The sequence below is a fragment of the Dipodomys spectabilis genome, unplaced genomic scaffold (genome assembly GCF_019054845.1).
Source record: "Dipodomys spectabilis isolate Male_0828 unplaced genomic scaffold, ASM1905484v1 ptg000428l, whole genome shotgun sequence".
Lineage (NCBI taxonomy): Eukaryota > Metazoa > Chordata > Mammalia > Rodentia > Heteromyidae > Dipodomys > Dipodomys spectabilis.
In genome coordinates this window covers 2,434,114-2,448,243 of record NW_024871105.1, presented here as the reverse complement: position 1 = coordinate 2,448,243, position 14,130 = coordinate 2,434,114, and the positions used below count along the sequence as shown (strand labels likewise).

At 45.2% G+C, this 14,130-nt stretch overlaps 1 pseudogene; it reads left to right on the top strand.

Annotated features, from left to right (window-relative positions):
* Positions 1 to 2,103: 2,103 nt before the first annotated feature.
* Positions 2,104 to 3,922, top strand: LOC122097719 (annotated as a pseudogene).
* The last annotated feature ends 10,208 nt before the right edge of the window (positions 3,923 to 14,130 follow it).

Genomic DNA, 14,130 nt, shown 5'->3' with positions numbered 1-14,130 from the left:
AGCCCCCCCCCCAACTCCAGAGTACATTCTTCAGCAATCCTTACCAACTCCCAATGGCTATGCTTTGGCATAGATCAGAATCCACAGATGCACAGTGTGATCCCCTAGTGCTAGCGATCTCCAGTATCAGAGCAGCAGAGGACATGGCTGGGTGTAATCCAGAGATAAGTGCAAATGGGGAAGGAGCCTTGCGACCCTGGCCCCATCTCTGTCCTCAGCTGTGGGTTTGTCAGTCCCTACACATCCACATCTGAACAGCAGATTCCTTGAGGTCCACGGCCTGACTAACAGGTCCAAGGAACTGCCAAAAATACTCTGGTTCTACCTGAGAAGCATGGCTTGTGTTCCTTCTGAGAAGGAACAGACAGGGAAGGGTCCCCTGGCCTAGTGGTGGGGAAGCAGAAGTGATGACTTGGTCCATATCAGTGGTCAGACAGATTGGGAAGGTTCAATGGCAGTGCAGGACTGAGGTACTATTGGTGTCTTTCTCATTGTAAAGCACCTTGATCAAGTGGCTAGGTCCTTTCCCTCTGAAAGGAGGTCAGGAAACAGAGCTTGTGTCTATGCTGTCCTCAGAATGCTGGGAATTGAACTCAGACACTTTCACACAGTAGAAAACTGCTTTAACCACTGATCTACCTCCTCAGTCGTTGGCTTTCTTTTGAGACAATCTCACTATGAAGTTAAAGTTTGGCCTCCAGCTGCTCTCTACCTATCTCTTCCACCTAAGTGCTAGAATTACAGATGTGGCCCAGCCCATCTACTCTTGTTTTCCCCTTGAGATCTGCTTAGAGCCAGGTCATCTTCTAAGTAAGAATTCATCAAGGCAACTTGGATGCAGAAGCATTTCCCTGTCCATCCATGGCTGGCTCAGTCATCTAAGTCTCTACATGAAAGTCAGGCACACATCCATGCTGCGCATCTCCTGGATCTGCCTAAGATGCCACTCCTGTGAATAAAGCAAGGCCTGGTCATTCCCAGAGAGGAAGAAGCCCCAGAGAGTACACTGTTGATCCCCTAGTGAGGATGTGGTTAGTAACACAAGTCCTGGACATGTAGACTTTGCACCAAGACCTCAGGTGAGCTTCTTTTGTCCTGAAGTGTGAAGTGGTGGCCTGATTATCTAGCACTTATACCAGTGGGTTGCGAGCCCAGGATGTGGCAGGTAGAAGTGCATGAGGGTACAGCAACAAAGTCCCATTAGGGACTGGCCTAGCCACCCACTTCTTGGTCTAGCACACATAGGATTTTTGACAGTGTGACAAAAAGGAAGAGGGAACAGAGCCAGCATTCCAAGAGAGGTTTTCTAGGTCTCTGAGGCTCAGCTGTGCTCTCTGCTGGGCAGTGGCCCTCAGGATGTTGGCATAGATGCATTAGAGTCTCTGGTGTGCATGGTACATGAAACACTTTCAGCTTTTGCTGGCTGCAGAGCAGGCCAACCTGCAAGCAGGCATCAGGCAGCAGGCACAGCCTGGCACTCAACCAAAGACCCTGATGTAGGCTACCCAAGGTAGAAGGTGAAAGGTAAGAGTGGGTTTTACAGACACACACTGAGTAAGAGATCCTGAGGGAGGAACCCGTCCAGCTGTTGCTCCAACCAGCCCTGCAGTGGATGGTGCTCGAGTCTGAGGCTCAATTTAAAGTTGCATGAGCAGAGTACAAATCCATACATTCCAGCCGAGTGACCTTCAACCAATGCCAGTCTTCGCACTTAAGAATAGTAATTCCTCTCTATAAAATGGGCTTATTCACCACTGGCAGCAAGTATGGCAGCCTTTCGGTCATCACGGTCAGCAAAGGCAGCCTGGAATGTGGCCACCCAATGGTGGTGGTGCCCTATGATGACAGGCCACAGTCTCCTTGCCACCATTGGCCAGCACCTGGAAGCCCACTTGGGTACAGTACCCCAGCTCAGCAACAGCCACTGGCCCAGCACACAAGAATTCTCCTTGGGGGATGGGGATGGCAGCGGCGGCTGGCGATGAGCGGCGGGAGAGCGTGAGGAGCAGGCGGACAAGGCTGGGGGGGCCCAGGAGCGCCAGCCGCAGGGCAGAGGGTGGGGGCGCGAGCACAGCGGGCAGCGGCGAGGCGGCAGCAGAGAAGATGGTGGACAGCGACAGTGGCAGCGAGCACGGCGGCAGTGGCAGCGGCAGCAGCTGGCAGGGAGGCTTCCAGCCCGCACCCCGTGGTGGCGGCAAGCAGGAGACGCAGGAGCTGGCCTCGAAGCGGCTGGACATCCAGAACAAGCGCTTCTACCTGGACGTGAAGCAGAACGCCAAGGGCCAGCTTCCGGAAGATCCCCGAGGTGGGCGCGGGCGGCTCCAAGAGCCGCCTCACGCTGTCCATTTTGGTGGTGGCCAAGTTCCGCGACTGGCTGCGCGACATCATCGAGCACTATGGGCAGCTGGGCCCCAGCAGTCCCGAGCAGCTGGCAGTGGGCACAGAGGAGGGCGGCGGGCCCGGCACTCCTCAGTTCAACCACTTTGGAAAGCAGTATGGAGGTTCCTCAAAAGACTTCACATAGAACTCCCCTATGACCCAGCAATCCCACTTTTGGGCATTTACCCAAATGTTTATAAACAAGACCACACTAAAGCTACCAGCACAACTATGTTTATTGCAGCATTATTTACCATAGCTAAGATATGGAACCAACCCAGATGCCCCTCAGTAGATGAATGGATCAAGAAAATGTGGTATATATACACAATGGAATTCTATGCCTCCATCAGAAAGAATGACATTTCCCCATTTGTTAGGAAATGGAAAGGCTTGGAAAAAATTATATTAAGTGAAGTAAGCCAGGACCAAAGAAACATAGGTCCCATGGTTTCCCTTATTTGCAATATCTAGTACATCTATGAGTCAAGCGGAAAAGGTCAGATAATGTGATGTTAGGAAAACAAACCCTTAAATATGTATTTTAATGTTTTTTTTCTTTCATGCATGTGTTTCTAACGCATTTATAAGATTATTTCTTTGTTGCTTTGTATGTTCCTCCCCCACAGTGTAACCCCCGCTTTCACTATATTTGATGTCAGTATAAGTTGTGGAGGAGATGGGGACAAACAAGTCGTTTAAGGATTCAGGTGGACCTGTTGCAACCATGAGAAGTACAAAATTTCATGTCAAAAACGAGCTTTACAATGTCGGTGGGGGTGGGGTGGGGGGGGAAGGATTGGGTGGGGGGGAGGGGGGAGGTTGGGAAGGGAGGTGAAGGGTAAACAAAGGAGGAGGCTGCAATGCTTGGTAAGAAATGTATGCATTATCCTGCCCATGTAATTGTAACCCCTCTGTACAGTATGTTCTCAAATAAAATAAAATAAAATTAAAAAAAAAAATAGCGAGTTCCTGGTGCGCAAGAACTGCAAATACTACCTGGATCTCAAGGAGAACCAGCGCGGCCGCTTCCTGCGCATCCGCCAGACCCTCAACCGCAGCGGCGGCGGCTTTGGCGCAGGCCCTGGGCCTGGTGGCCTCCAGAGCGGCCAGACCATCGTGCTGCCTGCGCAAGGTCTCATCGAATTCCGACATGCTCACCTAGCTCATCGACCACTAGGGAGGCGAGGAGGACGAGCTGGCCGGAGGCCCAAGAGGCGGTGCCGGCAGCCCCGGGGGGGGGGGGGGGGGGCTGTGCGGGGAACTCCCGGAGGGCACCTCTATTACTGTGGACTCCAAACGTTTCTTCTTCGATGTGGGCTGCAACAAGTACGGAGTTTTTCTACGTGTGAGTGAGGTGAAGCCCTCCTACCGCAATGACATCACCGTGCCCTTCAAGGCCTGGAGCAAGTTTGGTGGCGTCTTCTGCCGGTATGCGGATGAGATGAAAGAAAATCAGGAGCAGCAGAGGGATAAGCTTTATGAGCATCGTGCTGGGGGGGAGGGTGAGGAGTCCTAAGGCGAGGAGGTGGATGAGGATTGAAATGGCAGCTTTCCCCCCTGGCCTCCCCCACCCTGTTACCCGCACCCCCCATCCCCCATCCCCCTGGCTAGTTCCCATTCTTGCTCATTCCCCTGTGAGCTAGTGGAGAGGGAGCCCGGGAGGCCACCAAGGGAGAAAAAAAAACCAACAAAATTAAAAAAAAATAATATAGTTAAGAGAAATAACCATAAGACAACAGTCTTGAACAGTGAGTAAAGCAGTAAAGTTCCAGAAATTGACAGCAACCTGCAAAGAGAGGACAACAGCATCTCCTCACCTGCAAGAGTCTCAGCTTCTATTTCCCACCCGAGGTTCCTAAGCTCATCTAGATAATCCTGAAGGGGATAGATTTCGAGTCTGGGCCCCTAAACACATCTGACTTACCCAGATCCATCTGTGTATAACAGTTGAATTTGTGTTGTACCTGGATAAATCTAAAGTATCTCTCCAGGCCTAGCCGCCGTTGCAGTGTCTATCCTTCACCTTCATTGTAATCAGCGTTTTGGATCGAGATCTGCACAGAAATTCTTGAGACAGAGAGACCTTTGCAGTTACCCAGTCCTGAGAGTCCAGGTTTATGAAAAGGAATGCAACTTTACACAATCATGGACAAGGCAAAAAAGAATTCAAGAAGCCATCAGCAAATCAAAACAAATTGGATTGTTTTTTAATGGTTTTGCATGGAATCTGGCCCCATGTCTTTTCTTTGCAGAATTGTTTTCCAGGATGCGAAAATTCAAAAGCCAATGCTTGAACTAGAGAATTCATTACTAAAATAGTTTAAAAGTTGGGCAAAAGGAATTTTTTTTTTCAAAAAATAAAAGCAGTTTTACATTGGGGGTTGCTGAGGTAGGCACAATAAGTCAGGCATAAAGCACAAGGCAAACTCGTTGAGTGGATGGGTTGCTGCTCACTAAAGTTCTTCCCTTGATCTCTAAAGGTGGAGGTCATTACCAAGAAGTGGCATTGGTGTGATTCCTATAAATGTTGTAAATAGAACATGGAAATTGTAGTAGTAGGATCAATTTGAGAATATCTGCTGAGAGACCAAAAAGTTCATTTTTTTAAGTACCTTGGTTAATTAAAAAGTAAAAAGATTATTTCTCTTGCTTATTTTTGAAAAGAAGAATGCACTTTAACATAGAGCTGCATGGGCAATTCAAACAAATCTGTGAAGTGCAGTACCCGTCCAGAAATCACACTTCCTGAAAACCGTTCAAAAAGCAGAGTCCAGACGGGCTGTTGATCTCACTGCCTGTAGGTTGAAGCTCAGATTCTGAACAATTTTGATACATGCAGGGCTGCTTCAAAAGAGCAATGTGAATACAGCCACAAGCTTCGGACAGGCCTGTAAAACAGCGGGTCCCGTATTTACCACTAACTAGCAAAACTGACAGAAAACTCATAGAAAAAGTTAAGAATCCTTCCTGCTAGTGTGCACTCCTTACAATAGCAGACTTTTGTAAATGGTGTTTTACAGTCTATATTTAAAGAATTGTATGTTTGTAACAAAGTTTGTGGAAAAGTGAAAAAAAAAAAGAATTCTCCTTGGGGCAACAGGTCCCCATTAGGACTACCTTAGCCTGTCATGAGGAATTGCTGGTCAATAGGGACTGTCACCCAACTCTACTGCTAGCCCCTATATCCCATGCCCATCGAGGGCCCAACTACCCACCCTGCCTGCCTGAGCAGGTGACCTGGTTCCTACCTGCCAGAGGAGCCAAAGCCGAAGGAAGTAAGAAGGTCATGGCCACACAAAGGCCACCCATGCGTGTGAGCACATGGGCTGCAGCCAAATCTATCCAAGGAGCTCTCATCTCAAGGTGCATTTCTGAACCCATACAGGTGAGACACCTTACCTTACCACTGTGACTGGGATGGCTTTGGGTAGAAGTTTGCCCATTCTGATGAACTGACCAGGCAACACTAGTCGTGCTGCCATTCCTGTGCCACAAGTTCAACAGCCTTGTCCAGGTTGGTCTCCTGGCTTGACCCATAGAGAGGGTCTTATCCAGATAGGTCCCCTGGCCTGAAACATAGAGACTGCCTTGTCCAGGTGAGTCTCCTGGCTTGACTCACAGAGACGGCCTTGTCCAGGTGGGCTCACCTGGACAGACACATAGAGACTGCCTTGTCCAGGTGCGTCTCCTGGCCTGACACACAGAGACGGCCTTGTCCAGGTGGGTCCCCTCGCCTGATGCATACAGATTGCCTTGTCTAGATGAGTCTCCTGTCCTGATGCATAGAAACAGCCTTGTCCAGGTGGGTCCCCTGGCCTGATGCATAGAGACACTGTTAAATCCCTGACTGTGGATACACAGTCACATACTGCCAGTAGAAAATCCTTCATACTGTCTTCCCATGTGAGAGAGCTCATGTTGGCAAAGCACTACAACCATGGGAAAGTTTCCAATATCTCTTGTGAATGGATAATCAAGAGAAAGGAAGAATCCAAAGGCAAAATTAAAAAAACAAAATTGAACACATGGGTCTGAGATTGTATCGGCTATCATTGCAATTCTCAATCAACTTGAGTATTCCTGGATTTACAAGACACCACCATGGGGATTACTGGAAGCTGTGGATAATGGGGTGCAAATTAGATCCATCAGTTGGGGTGGGGTGAGGGAGAGGGAAGACCAGAATTCCCTTGAATTTGTAATGATCTCAGAGGAGGGAAAATCCATGGCCAAAGGTGACAAAGGAGTTTTACTAGCTGGTCTATAACTGCCTTGTCCTGGGCTACCTCAGAACTAAGAGCAGCTGCAGCCTCCAGGTGGCAGGTTTCTCTCTCTTTCCAGCAGGCCTCTCTATACCACAGGGCTTTCCTCTCCACAGGCCTGGCCTCTGCTCTGCTCCAGGAGGCCTGCCTCTTGTGGCCTTGTGGTGGTGTTAGTCTCACTCTACACCCCTCCCCCACTCTGCTTCTCACAGATTGTCTCAGATGCAATATAAATATAAAGAACACCTTGTATTCCCTTTGCCTTCTAAAAGCCATTATTTAGTTAGAAGAAGAGGAAGAGATTTCAGTACAGAATATGTGTTCTAATAGCCTAAATGATGGTGCTTGATGAGTCTTGGTTCTAAAGGTACAAAAGAGGAAGCCAAAGTTCTCAAACTGCTGTATGCTTTGACAAGGACTCTCTCTCTCTCTCTCTCTCTCTCTCTCTCTCTCTCTCTATATATATATATATATATATATATATATGTTTGGGGGGGGTCTGGTCATGGGGCCTGAACTCTGGTTCGGGGCACTGACCCTCAGCTCTTCAGCTCAAGGCTTGCATTCTACCACTTGAGCCACAGTGCCACTTCCAGCTTTTTTCTTTTTGCTTATGTGGTGCTGAGGAATCGAACCCAGGGCCTCAGGAATGCAAGGCAAGCGCTCTACCACTGAGCCACCTTCCCAGCCCTGACAAGGACTGTATATTTGTCTTCTGATCTATATGTATGACTAAGTTATACTTGGTTTACTTCTTTAACAATTTTTACGGAGATAGTCTGTTATGCAATGTGGTTTCAAAGGCACAATAATTTGTACAATCGTTTATTCCTAAGTATGTCTTAAGCAGAGCTAACTTGTTACATAGTTCTTCACCTTAATAAATATGTAATATAAATTTAACCAAACTTCTATTTTGTATATTTGCAAAGTACAAAGTAAAAAAAATTGAACATTTTTTTGGAATTTGTATTTTGCATACTCAGGATGAGAATTAAGTTTTAAACAAGCCTATAATATTTTATGTGAATAAAATAAAATGGGCTCATTTTACAATCGATCTCCCATGACTGTGGTGCCAATTGCCCATTCCCATGGGGGATATGCAGAATCCCCCTTTCCCCTGTAGGGCAGGATTAACAAATCACTCCAGGATCCTCCTGCTGACCTGACCACAAGGGTCTCTTGGTCCAATGGAGACAAAGAAGTCTTCCATTTCACACTGGGGCTGCAGTCCAACTAAAAGCTCACATGCAGAAGCCACCTTGACTCCAGCGTTCATTCCAGTTCTCTTCTCTTCCAATTAACTCTGAACCCACTTCAATGTTTCTGGGTCTTCCAAGGTACTGTACCTTGCTTTATTAACTGCAATCTTCTCAAGTTCTTTACACAGGACACATCAGTAAGCACCCATATTCATGAGCAAAATCTCCACTAGGAAGAGACAGTGCTATCTGAGCTGCATGAAATAGGAAGGTGTAGGTAGAAAGGTCTAGGTTTTGTGCCATGCCACCTCCTTCAGAATCTGCAGGAGATATCATGCCAGATAAAGCATAAGCTTCAAGGAAGCATGCCTGCAGGAAGGGGATGTTGGTTCAAGGTCTCCCATACACTTGGCTGCACCTTTATAGCCTCTACCTTTATTCTTACTATATTCTTCTTGGCTATACATTCATTGCCTTTATTCTCATTTTGGCTATTTTTCTATTGATCCACGAATAGAGCATGTTGTTTCTTTCCAATCCAATGGAGACAGCTTCTCTGAATAATAAAGACAAAAGATTAAATGTGGGCAATGCCACAATCAATCTATCATTTGATGTGACACTGCCTCCAGGAACTCCTACAATTTCACAAGCAGTTTTGTGGCTCATTCATAGTAAATATAGAAATTTAAAATCTCTAGATATGTTACAACAGGCAGAATTAATGAATTAAACTAAGCCAGAAGGAGTTATCCCAAAAGCACAGAGAGTTCTAGAAAAAGGGACCCCTGATAATTAAAGGAAAAGAAAAATTCCCCAACAGTTATGACTACTTTTAGTCCAGCTTACATTATAGGGAATAGATGGTGATTTCCCACAAAATATAAAGTTAGTGACATCACATTTCCTGAGCTGACCCATGAACCATTGCCTTATACAGGAGTTTACAAAGATGAAAATAGATGGATTAATGTAAAAGGAAAAAGGGTGTTTTGGAACTCATTAGATTTTATGCAAAGATTAAGTAGATCTGGACCATTATGGTGTTTATTATCAAAACAACAAGACAGTTTAAAATAATAATAAGAAATTTATGTGAACAAATATTGGGATTAAAATTATAGAAAATGGAGAATGCCTGATTCAACCTGAACGTGGTTTTTAGGATGGTTTCAAAGGGGCTTGAAAATATATGAAAAAAATAAAAAGAGTGCAATATATGTACAGCCCTGTCTTAGGTTTGTTCATTATTAAACATAAAAAGGCTGACTAGATGACGCATTGTTTCGCACCATTTAGCTTAAATAGTTGGTGGGATAGTAATCAATTTTTATGTAATCCATCAATGTTTTTCTTTTCCTAAAAATTGATTACTTGCTTAAATAAAAAAAGAATCTATGTCACAATCACACACTGTATGAAAATGTTAATTCTCCTCAATAAAGATACACTCAGATGCAACTCTTTTGAGTCTGTGTCTGTCACTTCGCCTACTCTTTGCCCTCCTATCCCCAGATCCCTGTCCCATTGGTCCCAGTGCTCAGGCAGAGCTGGTCCGTCGCAGTTTTGTAAGCTGAAGTCAGAAGTTTCCTATACCTACTGCAGTGTAGCTAGCAGCATTGTCAAGTTTTAATTAAATAAACTGAAATCAAATTGGGCCCATGTATAAGATCAAGGTGCCACAAGCTCATATTTATAGTTCCTTCAATAGGATTCAAGACATCTGCTACCAACTTCCACAGCCACTATATTAAATGGACTAAATAAAATCTGTGCATGAGGGCTCAAACCTCACCAGGAACAGACGAGCGGAATTTCTCCCAGGCATGTCTCTAGTTTTTACTCCCCTTGCTCTGCTTTCCCACATTAGAGCTGATAGAGAAAGTTAAACAGGGAGAAAAGATGACACTGGGAGACAGCAGGAATTCCAATCAGCTGCAGCCTATACCTACCCAGCCATGAGGATGCTCTTCTTCCCCCTGCACACAAACTCTCAGGAGAATTCTGCCTACCTGAGAAGGGAAAGGAAAAGAACTTGAGGTTAAGGGATAGTGGAGAGAGGACAGAGGAAAGCAATCCAGAGACAAGAAGGGAAAACAGAGAGAAAGAAGACTAGAAATAACAAATAGCTTAATACAGGAAGTGGGAGAGAGAGCACTGGGGGGAGCAATCTACAATTCTGCAAACACCCCAAGTCCCACTGGCAAGCAGTGTTCAACCTTCCACTATTGCTCCAGAATCCTCCTTTGAGACCAGAATTGAAGGACACTCAGTCAGTCATGTAAGGGCCACAAAAATCACTTGACATGTGACAGGTCAGCACACATGTTTTTCACTGGATGCTCACAGCTGTCTGTTAAGCCCCAGAACAATGTCATAAAAATCCAGATGGCCCTTGGCTGAGAAAAAGGTTCTTGGCCCTTGTGTAGACCATAATAAAAGTGGAGAGGAGTATATGCTATTGATGACAGAGTCCGCTGCACTTTCACACCCTGCATGGTGGACCGTCTACCCAACTCCACTCACCTCACCACACTGGGCACCTCTGTTGCACAACAGGAGCTGCTGGAACCTGGATGACGCTTGCATCATGGTCACAAGAAATGCTTCCCATGGATGGGAAGCACAAAAGGACCTTGAAGAATGCTGTGTGTTACTGTCTTAATAAAAGAGAATCTGGCAAGCATCATAAAGTAGCTTTTACAGATTTCCAAATGTGCATAGTAAGGGAACATCTGATCGGTGAAGTATTACTGTTAAATAAGCATTAGAAAACCCATTGTGAAACCCTGTGGAGGCACACACTTCTGCACCCCATGGTCCACCATGGCTGGATGCTGGCCTGCATGGAAGGCACTAGATCAGAGCCCTTGGAATGTTTCTCCCTGGAGAAGATCTCAACACCTAGCATCGAGACCCCAGCCAGAGCAGGGGTTCCTCACAAACTGCAGCAGACACACTGCTGGCTTTCTTCTCAGTCAGAAGTACATCCCACTAGGATAAAGGGGGATCACACCTGCAAAAAAAGAAAACAAGGCTTTGCTCTGGCTTAAACCACATGGGCAGCCCTGTACTCTACTGATATGTTCTAGCCCTCGAGCCAAACAGATTCATCTGTTTTGGAAAAACCCAAGGTGGTTTATTTCCAATAGTGGGGATGAAATCCAGATCCTCCCACATTCCAGATAGTATGCATCCCCAACCCACAGACACAACCCTTTCCACTCACTCCCACACGGTTATCCCACTGGCATAACCATGGTCCTGTTTTGCACCCAGCTGCCCTGGTTTTAGGGTAGACAGTCTCCTCATCTCCACTCTGCACTACTGTGACAGAAACTTGAAAGCCCACACAGACTTGAAATGTTACTTCCTGGCCAGCACAACCCTAAATGTACTCATGACAACATTGATATTCCAATGCTGGCTTACAAAAATTCAAAAAGAAACTGAACTGACTAAATGGATGAAACAAGCAAGACAAAGTATATTTCAAGTCTCAGCATCCAAAACACCAAGCTTCCATTACTTGTAGATGACTTAGTAGCAACTCCTCCTGGAATATCTACAGAAATGCAGCTAGACTGCAGAAAATACCACAGCACAGTGAGTGACTCTCTTAACTTCAATTTTTAATAAGTCAAAAAATACATAAAATCTGATTTAAATGAAACTACTACTAAAATTAACATTACAAAACTTGTCTAGTATAAAAGATGACTGGGGTGTGATACTCCAAAATTGAACAGCTAGCAAGATGGAAAAAAAAAACAAAAAACTAAAAGCCAGAGGGAGCAAATGGGAATACAGAGAACTTTACATCTGAATGTCTTCCACAAAGACTCTTAAACAATTCCTGTCAGTTAAAAAGCAGATGAACAGCAGTGCACTGACAACCAAGGTGGTAGCCTGATCCTCCTCCCTCACTCTGGGAGGGCTATTTGGTACCCAGAACTGAAAAGGAGTTTGCACATGTCAAAAATTTATTGCTAATCTTCCTCAGCCATCTCTACAGTGAGACAGTATTGTGTTGCCACCTCAGAAGTTAAATGCTTCCTCTCCAAGCGATGACTGCCTCTTGCTCTCCCTTGATGCCTCTGGTGCCAAGGAGCAAACCCAGATGCAGGTCAGCTGACAGTGTTGGGCACATCTCAAACGCCTAAGAGGTTCAGGCTCCTCAAGGCCTTTGACAACTCAAGGGATGGGCTCCTCCCCCAAGTATTCTGGCTTAACCCTATCTCTCCCTAAATCAAACCAAGTCACTGCAGTGGTCTTTCTGTTCTTTCTGGGTAACGTCTCTTTTGGAGGTATACTTCACCCTTGATAAAACACTTTTCAATGAAGCCCGTTTTAAAGCTGTACCTCATGCCTCTACTGACAACAGTACCAACAACCCAGAAGATTCCCAGCATGGACTCAAAGAACTTTGATTTCCTGTCACTCTAGGTTGGTGTGACCTTTTATAACACTTCAGGTTTATGGAATCACAACCCTTTTGAATTCAAGCTAGACCACTCAGCACAAGTTGCTTTTCACTGCTCTGTATGTTACCCCATAGTGTAGATGTACCATGCACTCATTTCCTGTCACCTGCAGGCACACATCTGAGTATTCCACGCTTTGGCTGATACTACAAATAAAGCTCCTATAAACATCTTCAAACAAGTCCTCCTGAGGCCACACTGTAGTGTGGACAATAGTTAGGAGCAAAATAGCCATGTTACATTCTACATGCACAAAAAGCTGTCTATTTCCAGAGTGACTGTCTGTACCATTTTCTATTGCTCAACAGCAATCTGCATGTTCTGTATTATTCTCTGCCAACAGAGAGATGATCACTCACTCATGGTGTCAGTCTGTGTCAGTTGGCACCTCTCCTCTGGGGCCTGTGACTACACATTACAACCTGGCAGAAGTGAGATGGCTCAATTCCCAGAAGGTGATGGTAAAGACACAGAGGTGACCCTCAGTATCCCCTACATGGGCACACACCAATAATGTAACATCCTTTCACCAAGCCCTACATCTCAATGATCTCACCCCTTCCACTACCACCATGAGTCTTTGAGGGACACTCATCCCAGTTGAGCACCCTGTGATCTTAACACGTGACTTCTCTAATGAATACTGCTGTTATAGCTTTTTGTGTCCTCATTTAACATTCATATACCACATCTCAAATAGAAACTGTTTAAAAAAAAAGCTTTTGTCCTTTATTGGCAATGCTAGGGCTCAAAATCCAGACCATGTACACTCTAGGCAGGTGCTCCACCACTGAGCCCCATCTTTTGCCTTTTCTAATCTGACCTCAGAAAGTGCTGAGGACTTGAGTTCAATCCTCAATACTAGGAAAAAGAAATTATTATATGGTTTTTGTATACTTCTTCAGGCAGATAAATATGTAGATATAGACACATTGACAACAGGTTCTCTATAGTCTGTCCTTTTGCTAGCTCTCTGAAAGCAAACTAAAGTCCAATGCATCTTATTTTCTCCGAAGTATAATTAATTCATGTTCTGTATGTTCTTCTTGTCAAACATTAGTTTTCAGAGTTCTGGCTTCCCTCCATAGTCCCACTTGTCACGTGGAGTTATATTTGGTGTAGAGGCCACAGTTCAGGCTCATCTCCTTCCACACAAGTTGTGATTTGGATTAACCATCTCTCTCATCAAGACATTTTGATTTTTTAAAAAATCAATGAACATTATATTCTTCAATTACTTCTCAATTTTCCATTCTGTTCTATTCATTTACCTGTCTGTCAATGTCCCAAACTTTCATTGTCCTAAGCACTTTGTAACATTTTTTTTTAACTTGATCCTTTTCAAAATTATCCTGCCCATTCCAGATCCTATGCACATCTATAGAAACTTTAGAAATTGGTTTGTTCATTTCTATTCAAAAAAGCCAGCTAGGACATGTTTAATAAACTGTCACGATGGCAGCTTTGAACATCCACTACATAAACATAGACTCCTATGATATGATAAGGCAGAGCCATTCTGTGATCAGCTGCTACAACCCTTGAGATCTTAGTGATGACACTTGCTGTGTTTTGCTAAGCTGGCTGACGGTTGGTAGTTCATGGAAGCCTGAGATTGGGGCTGGACCCCAGACAGCAAAAGGCTGCATCAAAAGGCTGGGGCTTTTCACCAGGAGAAACAGAGGCCAAGGCAGAGTTGATCATCAGTGGCTCACATCACTGCTCATGCCTACATGATGAAGCCACCATGAAAACCAAAAATCCGGGGTTCCGCCCGACTCTGAACTTAGCTAGAAA